Below are 11,696 nucleotides of genomic sequence, written 5' to 3' on the forward strand. Positions count from 1 at the left end.
CTGAGCTAAAGGAGCATGTTCTAACCCAAGCAAGGTAACAAACTCCTCTGAGCCAAAGGAGCATGTTCTAACCAAATGCAAGGAAGCTAAGAACCTTGAAAAAAGGTTACAGGGATTGCCAACCAGAATAACCAGTTTAGAGTAGAATATAAATGACCTAATGGAGCTGAAAAGCACAGCATGAGAACTTTGTGAAGCACACACAGGTATCAATAGCCGAATCAAGCAACCAGAAGAAAGGATATCAGAGATTGAATATCAACTTAATGAAATAAAGCATGTAGACAAGATTAGAGAAAAAAGAATGAAAAGGAATGAACAAAGCCTCCAAGAAATATGGGACTATGTGAAAAGACCAAACCTACGTTTGATTGGTGTACCTGAAAGTGAAGGGGAGAATGGAACCAAGTTGGAAAACACTCCTCAGGATATTATTCAGGAGAACTTCCCTAAACTAGCAAGACAGGCCAACATTCAAATTCAGGAAATACAGAGAACACCACAAAGATACTCCTCGAGAAGAGCAACCCCAAGACACATAATTGTCAGATTCACCAAGGTTAAAATGAAGGAAAAAATGTTAAGGGCAGCCAGAGAGAAAAGTCAGGTTTCCCACAAAGGCGAGCCCATCAGACTAAAAGCAGATAGATCTCTCTGCAGAAACCCTACGAGCCAGAAGAGAGTGGGGGCCAATATTCAACATTCTTAAAGAAAAGAATTTTAAGCCTAGAATTTTATATCCAGCCAAACTAAGCTTCATAAGTGAAAGAAAAATAAAATCCTTTACAAATAAGTAAATGCTGAGATACTGTGTCACCACCAGGCCTGCCTTACAAGAACTCGTGAAGGAAGCACTAAATATGGAAAGGAAAAACCGGTATCAACCACGGAAAAACATACCAAATTGTAGAGACCATAGACACTATGAAGAAACTACATTAAATAAAATTTCAGGCCAATATCCCTGATGAACACCAATGCGAAAATCCTCAATAAAATACTGGCAAACCGAATCCAGCAGCACATCAAAAAGCTTATCCACCACGATGAAGTCAGCTTCATCCCGGGGATGCAAGGGTGGTTCAACATACACAAATCAATAAACATAATCCATCACATAAACAGAACCAATAACAAAAACCACATGATTATCTCAATAGACACAGAAAAGGCCTTCAATAAATTCAACAACCCTTCATGCTAAAATCTCTCAATAAACTAGGTATTGATGGAATGTATCTCAAAATGATAAGAGCTATTTATGATGAATCCACGGCTAATATACTAAATGGGCAAAAGCTGGAAGCATTCCCTTTGAAAACCAGCACAAGACAAGGATGCCCTCTCTCACCACTCCTTTTCAACATAGTATTGGAAGTTCTGGCCAGGGCAATCAGGCAAGAGAAAGAAATAAGGAGTATTCAAATAGGAAGAGAGGAAGTCACATTGTCTTTGTTTTTTTTTTTGTTTTGTTTTTGTTTTTGTTTTTTTTTTAAGCCCATAAAGAGTTTAATATTAATACATAGTGATTCCTCAACTCACGAATCTTTTGGGAGCAATGCTGTTATATATTTTATTCTATTAACTTATTTATTATTATTATTATTATTATTATTATTATTATTATTATTATACTTTAGGCTCTATGGTACATGTGCGCAACGTGCAGGTAAGTTACATATGCACATTGTCTTTGTTTGCAGATGACATGATTGTATATTTAGAAAACGCCATCGTCTCAGCCCAAAATCTCCTTAAGCTGGTAAGCAAATTCAGCAAAGTCTCAAGATACAAAACCAATGTGCAAAAATCACAAGCATTCCTATACACCAACAGTAGACAGAGAGCCAAATCATGAGTGAACTCCCATTCACAACTGCTAAAAAGAGAATAAAATATCTAGAAATACAACTTACAAGGGATGTGCAGGACCTCTTCAAGAAGAACTACAAACCACTGCTCGAGGAAATAAGTGAGGACATAAACAAATGGAAAAACATTCCATGCTAATGGATAGGAAGAATCAATATCGCAAAAGTGGCCATACTGACCAAAGTAATTTATAGATTCAATGCTATCTCCATCAAGCCACCATTGACTTTCTTCACAGAATTAGAAAAAACTACTTTAAATTTCATATGGAACCAAAAAAGAGCTCATGTAGCCAAGACAATCCTAAGCAAAAAGAACAAAGCTGGAAGCATCACATTACCTGATTTCAAACTATAGGATAAGGCTACATTAACCAAAACAGCATGGTACTGGTACCAAAATAGATATATAGACCAATGGAACAGAACAGAAGTCTCAGAAATAATGCCACACATCTATCTGATCTTTGACAAACCTGACAAAAACAAGCAATGGGAAAAGGATTCCCTATTTAATAAATGGTATTGAGAAAATTCGCCATATGGAGAAAACTGAAACTGGACCCCTTTCTTACACATTATACAAAAATTAACTTGAGATGGATTAAAGACTTAAACATAAGACTTAAAACCATAAAAATCCTAGAAGAAAACCTAGGCAATACCATTCAGGATGTAAGCATGGGCAAAGACTTCATGACTAAAACACAAAAAGCAATGACAACAAAAGCCAAAATTGACAAATAAGATCTGATTAAACTAAGGAGCTTCTGCACAGCAAAAGAAACTATCATCAGAGTGAACAGGCAATCTACAGAATGGGAGAAAATTTTTGCAATCTATCCATTTGACAAAGGGCTAATATCCAGAATCTACAAGGAACTTAAATAAATGTACAAGAAAAAAAAACAACCCCATTAAAAAGTGGGCAAAGGATATGAACAGACACTTCTCAAAAGAAGATATTTATGCGGCCAATAAACATATGAAAAAAAGCTCATCATCACTGGTCATTAGAGAAATGCAAATCAAAACCACAGTGAGATACCATCTCACGCCAGTTAGAATGGTGATTGCTAAAAAGTCAGGGAACAGCAGATTCTGGAGAGGACGTGGAGAAATAAGAGTGCTTTTACACTGTTGGTGGGAGTGTAAATTAGTTCAACCATTGTGGAAGACAGTGTGGTGATTCCTCAATGATCTAGAACCAGAAATACCTTTCAACCCAGCAATCCCATTACTGGGTATATGCCCTAGAGATTACAAATCATTCTACTATAAAGACACATGCACACGTATGTTTATTGCAGTACTATTCACAATAGCAAAGACTTGAAACCAACCCAAATGCCCATCAATGATAGACTGGATAAAGAAAATGTGGCATATATACACCATGGAATACTGTGCAGCCATAAAAAGGATAAGTTCATGTCCTTTGCTGGGACATGGGTGAAGCTGGAAACCATAATTCTCAGCAAACTAACACAGGAATAGAAAACCAAACACTGCATATTCTCACTCATAAGTGGGAGTTGAACAATGAGATGCATTGACACAGGGAGGGGAACATCTCACACTGGGGCCGAGGCGGGTAGATTACAAGGTCAAGAGATTGAGACCATCCTGGCCAACATAGTGAAACCCCGTTGTGGGGCTAGGGGAGGGATAGTATTAGGAGAAGTACCTAATGTAGATGATGGTTTGATGGGTGCAGCAAACCACCCTGGCACGGGTATACCTATGTAACAAACCTGCACATTCTGCACATGTATCCCAAAACTTAAAGTATAATAATAAAAAAAAAAGAAAAAGTAGTTGGAAAGAATGAACAAGACCTCCTATTTGATAGCACAACTAGTCAATAATAACTTGATTGTATATTATAAAATAACTAAAAGAGTGTAATTGGATTGTTTGTAACATGAAGGATAAATGCTTAAGAGGATGGATACCTCATTCTCCATGATGTGATTATTTCACATAGCATACCTGTATTAAAACATTTTGGGTTGGTCCCATGGTGTAATGGTTAGCACTCTGGAATTTGAATCCAGCAATCCGAGTTCGAATCTTGGTGGGACCTTTCAAATGAATACATTTTGGCCAGGCGCAGTGGCTCACGCCTGTAATCCCAGCACTTTGAGAGGCCAAGGCAGGTGGATCACCTGAGGTCAGCAGTTCGAGACCAGCCTGACCAACATGGAGAAACTGTGTCTCTACTAAAAATACAAAATTAGCCAGGTGTGACAGTGCATGCCTGTAATCCCAGCTAGTTGGGAGGCTGAGTCAGGAGAATCTCTTGAACCCAGGAGGTGGAGGTTGCAGTGAGCCAAGATCATGCCATTGCACTCCAGCCTGGGCAACAAGAGTGAAACTCCATTAAAAAAAAAAAAAATTCAGGCCGGGTGCAGTGGCTCACACCTGTAATCCCAGCCCTTTTGGAGGCCAAGGCCGGTGGATCACGAGGTCAAAAGATCAAGACCATCCTGGCCAACATGGTGAAACCCTGTCTCTACTAAAAATAAAAAAATTAGCCTGGCATGGTGGTGGGCGCCTGCAGTCCCAGTTACTCAGGAGGCTGAGGCAGGAGAATCGCTTGAACCCAGGATTCGGAGGTTGCAGTGAGCCGAGATTGCGCCACTGCACTCTAGCCTGGTGACAGAGCGAGACTCCATCTCAAAAAAATAATAAAAAAAAAGTTTCATGTACTCCATAAATATATACACCTACTATATGCCCACAAAAATAAAAATAAGAAAAAAACTGGAAAAGTAAAACTGAACACAAATTCAGTAGAAGAAAAGAAATAATAAAGATAAGAGCATAAATACATGAAATTGAAATGAAAAAATACATAAAATATCAACAAAACAGAAGTTGGCTTTTTGAAAAGATAAACAAAATCCACAAACCTTTAGCCAGCTAGACTAAGAAAAAAGAAAGACATCCCAAGTAATAACAATCACAGATGAAAAAGGAAACAACAGCTGATATCACAGAAATTCAAGGAATCATTAGAGACTAACATGAGCAATATGCCAACAAATTGAAACACTTAGAAGAAATGGATATATCCTAGACACATACAACCTACAAAGATTGAACTATGGGAAAATCCAAAATCTGAATAGACCAATGACCAGTAATGAAATTGAAGCTGTAATAAAAATGCTTCCAGCAAACAAAAGCCTAAGACTCAATGGCTTTACTGTTGAATTCTATCAAACATTTAAAGAAAAACTAATACCAATCCAACTCAAACTATTCCAAAAAATAAAGGAGGGAATACTTCCAAACTCATTCTGCAAGGCCAGAATTACCCTTATATTAAAACAAGACAAAGACACATAAACAAACAAACAAACCAACAAACCAACTACAGGCCAAACATTGATGCAAAAACATTCAACAAAATACTAGCAAGCTGAATTTAACTACACATTCAAAAAATTGTTCATCATGACAGTGGGATTCATCCCAGATATGCAAAAGATAGTTCAACAAACACTAATCAATCCATGTGATACATCATACCAAGATAATTTAGGAGAAAAATTATATGATCATTTCAATTGATGCTGAAAATGCATTTGGTAAAATTTGACATCTCTTCATGAAAAAACCTTAAAAAATGGATATAGATGAAACATATCTCAACTCAATAAAAACCATATATGACAGACAGCTAGTATCATACTGAACAGGGAAAAATTGAAAGCCTTTGTTTTAAGAAGATGTAGAACAGGACAAGGATGCCCACTTTTACCACTGTTATTCAACATAGTACTGGAAATCCTAGCTAGAGCAATCAGACAAGTGAAAGATATAAAAGGCACCTAAATTGGAAAGGAATAAGTCCAATTATTCCTGTTTGCAGATGATATAATCTTATATTTAGAGAAACTTAAAGATTCCACCAAAAAACTATTTGAACTGATAAAACAATTCAGTAAAGTTGCAGGATATAAAATAAACATACAAAATAAGTAGCATTTCTATATGCCAACAACAAACAATCTGAAAAAGAAACTAAAAAGTAGTTCCATTTACAATAGCTACAAATGAAATTAAGTACCTAGGCAATAACTCAATAAAAGAAGTGAAAGAAGTGAAAGACACAAAAAATGAAAAGATATTCCACATTCATGGACTGGAAATCAATATTGTTAAAATCACTATTCTATCCAAAGCAATCTAAAGATTTAATGTAATTCCTATCAAAATACCAATGACATTATTCACATAAATAGAAAAAATTAATCTAAAATTTATATGGAACCACAAAAGAATAAGAATATCCAAAACCACCCTGAGCAAAAACTGGAGCAATCACATTACTGGATTTCAAATTATACTACAGAGTTATAGTAACCAAAACAATATGGTCTTAGCATTAAAAACAGACACATAGAACAATGGAACAAAATACAGAATCCAGACATAAATTTATGCATCTACTGTGAACTAATTTTTGACAAAAGTATCAAGAACATGCATTGGCGGAAATGTTTCTTCAATGAATGGTGCTAGGAAAACTGGATATCCATATGCAGAAGGATGACACTAGACCTCCATCTCTCGTTATGTATAAAAATAAAATGAAAATAGATGAAAGACTTAAATCTAAGATCCCACACTATGAAACTACTAAAAGAAAACATTGGGAAAACTCTACAGGGCATTGGCCTGGTTGAATATTTCTGGAGTAACACCCCGACAACACAATCAAAGCAAAAATGGACAAATTGGATCACCTCAAATTAAAAAGCTTCCAAGTATCAGAGGAAACAATCAATAAAGTGAAGACAGCCCACAGAATAGGAGAAAATATTTGCAACCCATTCATCTCAGAAAAGATTAATACCCATAATACATAAGGAGCTCAAACAAGTCTATATGAAAAAATCCAATAACCCAATTAAAAAATTGGCAAAAGATTTGAATAGACGTTTCTAAAAGAAGATATACAAATGGAAAATGGGCATATGAAAAGGTGCTTAACCTCATTGATCACGAGAGATATGCAAATCAAAACTACAATAAGATATCATCTTATTACCCCAGTTAAAATGTCTTTTATCCAAAAGCCGGGTAATAGAGAATGCTGGCAAAGATGTGGAGAAAGGGGAACACTCAAGCGATGTTGGTAAAAATGTAAATTAGCACAGCCACTATGGACAACAGTATGGAGGTTCCTGAAAAAAAAAAACTAAAAATAGAACTGCCGTATGATCCAGCAATCTCTCTTTTGGGTATATACCCAAAAGAAAGGAAATCAGTATATCAAAGAAATATCTGCACTCTCATATTTACTGCAGCACTATTCACAATAGCCAAGATTTGGAAGCAACCTGAGAGTCCATCAGCAGATGAATGAATAAAAAAACAGTATTCCATTGTGCTACCTACACACAATAGAATACTGTTCAGCCCTTAAAGAATAAGATCCTGTCATTTGCAACAACATAGATGGAACTGGAGGACATTAGGTTAAGTGAAATAAGTCAGGCACAGAAAGACAAACTTTGCATGTTCTCACTTATTTGTGGAGCTAAAAATTAAAACAATTGAACTCATGGAAATTGAAAGTAGAATGATAGTTACCAGAGCCTTAGAGGGGTAGTTGCAGGGGAGGATATGGAAATGGAGATGGTTAATGTGTACAAAAATTATAGTTAGATACAAAGAATAAGATCTAATATTTGATAGTACAGCAGGTTGACTACAGTTAGCAGTAATTTGTTGTACATTTTGGAATAACTGAAGTAGTAAAATTGAAATGTTTATAACACAAAGAAATAATAAATGCTTGAGGTGACTGAAACCCCATTTACCCTGATATGATTATTATACATTGTATATCTATATAAAAATCTCATGTATCCTATAAATATATACACATACTATGTGCTCATAAAATTAAAAATTATTTTTTAACTAAAAAATTTTAAAAACTAAGGAATAACAAACAGTACAGCACATTCAAACAAATAGAAAAAAAGTAGAACCAGAAAGAGAAAAATAATCCATTGATCCAGAAGAAGGCACAAAACACACACACACATGCATGCACATACATACAGGAGAAAAAACTTATTAATACCACAAAATTAAGTTCTAGAAATAAATCCAAATATACTATAATCACAATAAGTATAAATAGCCTTAATTCTCTAGTTAAAGTGACAAAGAATATCAACTGGATATAAAAAATATACTCAACAGCATGAATTTAAAATATATTTAATGCATTAGAACACAGGAGGCTTGAGAATAAATGTTTATAGAAAGATATATTAAGCAGATATTAATCAAAGCAAGGTAGTACATCCATATTAATATCAGACAAAATAGACTTCAAGGCAAAAGTATTATAAAAGATAATAATCCAAAAATCTCAAAAGATTCAATACAGTACATAAAAATATTTTTTTATGGAAGAATATAAGAATTCTTCATTTTTTGTGGCTCTCCTAGAAGCTGAGAAAGGTTAAGAAAATGGATTTTCCTGGAGAGACTTCAAAAGGAATACTGGCCATGCTGACATCTTTATTCAAGCCTGTATTAATAGGAAAAGGCAGAAAGGCAAACTTTTTTCTCCAACTATACTCTCAACACAGAATACTTCTGGTCATCAAAATCTGTGGGGTTTTCCATACCAAGCGATTCTTCAGCACCAACTGGGTGTCCTATAATTTAATTCAATCCTGTCACTAATTGAAGTTAGTACAGACCCTACAGGTTAAGGGCTGAGTCCCTGAAAACTGCCTCCTTCCCAGCTTCAAATGCCAACCAATATCCTAGGTTGTTTTAACCTGTGCTTCTGATTGACTGACTATAAACCAGAGGTACCATGACCCCGTCTCAGGTTCAATTATTTGCCAGAATTTCTCAGAGAAGTCTGGGAAATACTTTACTTACATTTACCCATGTATTATAAAAGCATACAAATAAACAGCCAGCTGAAAGTTGCAAGAGCAAGATAGGGAGGAAGGAGCCTGGAGCTTCCATGATGCCTCAGGGTGCTCCACCTTCCCAGCACCTTCAGGAGTTCAGCAACCTGGAAACTCCCTGAACCCTGTCCTTTATGGTTTTGTACAGAGGTTTTATTATGTAAACATGATTGACTACATCAGTGGCTATTGGTGATTAATTCAGCCTCCAGCTCCTCTTCTTTCCCCAGAGGTTGAAAAGTGAGGCTGAAAATTGCAAACATTTTTTCACTAGGTTGGTTCCCCTGACAAGTCCTCATCAGCAGGCTATCCAGGATCCCCCAGCTAGTCCCCCGGGATCTAATCAGCATACAAAAAGACACAAATCACTTTAGAGATTTCCAGGGTTTTAGGGGCTATGTGTAAAAAAAAAAAGGAGGGGTGTGTAGAGAGCAAATATATTTTTCTTATTATATTGTATATCACATATTTTTTATTATATATTATAATATCATAAAGTTCCGTAAGACTCATTTCAAACTTTTAGCCTCAAGAATTATAACAAATGTATGTTTTAAGCTATTACATTTGTGATAATTAGAGCACCAATAAGGAACTAAAACAAGCAGGTATTTTATTTAAGAAGAAATATTTATAGCTGATTAACATAACATGATGCTCAAGCTTATTAAGAGAAATTAAACTAAAATTATAATATGATAATATTTCATTACCATCAGATTAGGCAAAAATGAAAATTTAATAATGTCAGATTTATGGAGAGGATATTGATTAATTAGAATTCTCACCCACTTTAGGTGGTATAAATTTTAGGAAAATAGGGGCCATGGGCAGTGCCTCATGTCTGTAATCCCAGCACTTTGGGGGGCTGAGGTGGGTGGATCATCTGAGGTCAGGAGTTCTAGACTAGCCTGACCAACATGGTGAAACACCGTATCTACTAAACACAAAAAATTAGCTGGGCATGGTGGTACCTGCCTGTAATCCCAGCTGCTTGGGAGGCTGAGGCAAGAGGATCGCTTGAACCTGGGAGGCGGAAGTTGCAGTGAGCTGAGATTGTGCCATTGCACTCCAGCCTGGGCAACAAGAGTGAAACTCCATCTCAATAAATAAATAAATAAATAAATTTTAGGAAAATAGGCATTACCTAATATGTGAGTACACACATAACCTATGACCTAACTACTCCTAGGGATATAGCTGGAAAAAACACCATTTCTCTACACATACAACACTTCTGATAGCAAATGTGCTTTTTTTTTCCACATGAGGCAGTTTTATATCTCTCTGGATATCAGCTGTGTGTCTCACAATTTAATCCAATTCTGACCCTATTTACCTAGAGTTAGCATCAGGTCACACAAGTTAAATGCTTCAGTCCTACAAGACTAACACCATTTTTGATGCTAACTGCAAATCTGGGTCTCATGTACTTTTGACTGACTGGCTATAAATCAGAGGCTTCTACCACCCTCTTCTTGGGTTTGATAATTTGCTAGAACAGCTCACAGAACTTGGGAAAACACTTTATTTACATTCCATAGTTTGTTGTAAAAGACACAACTCAGGAACAGCAATATGGGTATATGTTTCATAATAAAAAAGTTTTAAAGATGATTTTATTTCAATGAAGAATACATTTGAAAAAAGTTGTTTTCTGGTTAAACCATAAATTAAAATATTAATGTTTTAATAAAGTAAAATATTGATGTTTTGACTTTAGAGTCAAAATATATTTTGTGGTTATTAAATTTGCAATTTGGAAAATTATTAATCTTTAAAAAAATCAAAACTTTCTCATTCATTTATTCTTTAAATGGATATTTATTGATGCCCGTCCATCAAGCACTATAATTTTTCTAGATTATTTGACTAAAAGATAGTCTTTGCTTTAGCTATACAAGATGCAATATTTTTAAAAGATTATATGAATATGCATCTCCACAGATGCCTACATTTCTGCCACAGATAATCAGAGAAAGACCAATTTGTTTGCAAAACAGGTCTAGTCTCATTAAACTTGGCCTGATTATTTACGTAAGTGTAGCAAGAACAGTGATCAACCATATAGGCCCTTTTAAGTCTGCTTTTAAAAAGGAATCTCTGATTAGACTTTTAAAAGTGTTCTCCCTGCTAGTAAGCCAAAGACTTGCCATCAGCATTTGCCTGTAATACCTATAAATTTAGGGAAATTCTTCTGTTTTTAAGAACCTCAAAATATTTTTGAGGTTCTTGGGCCTTCTTTCATGAGTCTTGGGAACATTTAAAGCCAGATGTCAGGCCAATTATTTACAAGGGCCTTTATTGGCTCCACAAAGTCAACCTTAGTTTTTTAAAACTGTCTGATCATATCTGATTCTATGTACATTCTCAAATGTAACGTTCCATTCAAAGCCCTGATAATACTGTATAACCAGAGTTTCCAGTTGTCTCCTGTTACAAGGCAAGCAGATTCCTATTGAACTTATGCAAATAATGATATTGCCATAAAGTAAGAATACTCACAGATAGCTTTTGAATTCTAGAGGGATCAGGTAAAAAGAAATTGTTTCATCTTTTTTCACAGAGGTATACTCTATCAAATTGCTGTAAGTTATAGATAGCTTAAGGGAAAAGAAAACTGTTTCCTTAAATCTGAAAAAGTAAAACATTAAAGAGCCAGCAATGTTTCAAACAAAAAGGCCATAAAATTAATAATCTATTTGTTCAGTCCCATGTAATTAATTCTTGTTCTGCTTGATGTTGGATTAGCAGTTTTATGAACCAATCAGTTTCTTCATTACAGTCCTGGAAATTATTTACCTACTTCAATGGTGTGGCCTTAAAGTTGGAAACCTGTATTTGTCAGAGTCTTTTTCATGAATCTTCT

General features: G+C 35.3%; 1 non-coding gene across 1 annotated transcript; it reads left to right on the forward strand.

Annotated features, from left to right (window-relative positions):
* The first annotated feature begins 3,885 nt into the window (after positions 1-3,885).
* TRNAQ-UUG (transfer RNA glutamine (anticodon UUG)) lies at positions 3,886-3,957 on the forward strand. Its single transcript has one exon. It is a non-coding gene; the product is annotated as a tRNA-Gln (tRNA).
* The last annotated feature ends 7,739 nt before the right edge of the window (positions 3,958-11,696 follow it).

This window comes from Pongo pygmaeus, chromosome 5 (assembly GCF_028885625.2).
Source record: "Pongo pygmaeus isolate AG05252 chromosome 5, NHGRI_mPonPyg2-v2.0_pri, whole genome shotgun sequence".
Lineage (NCBI taxonomy): Eukaryota > Metazoa > Chordata > Mammalia > Primates > Hominidae > Pongo > Pongo pygmaeus.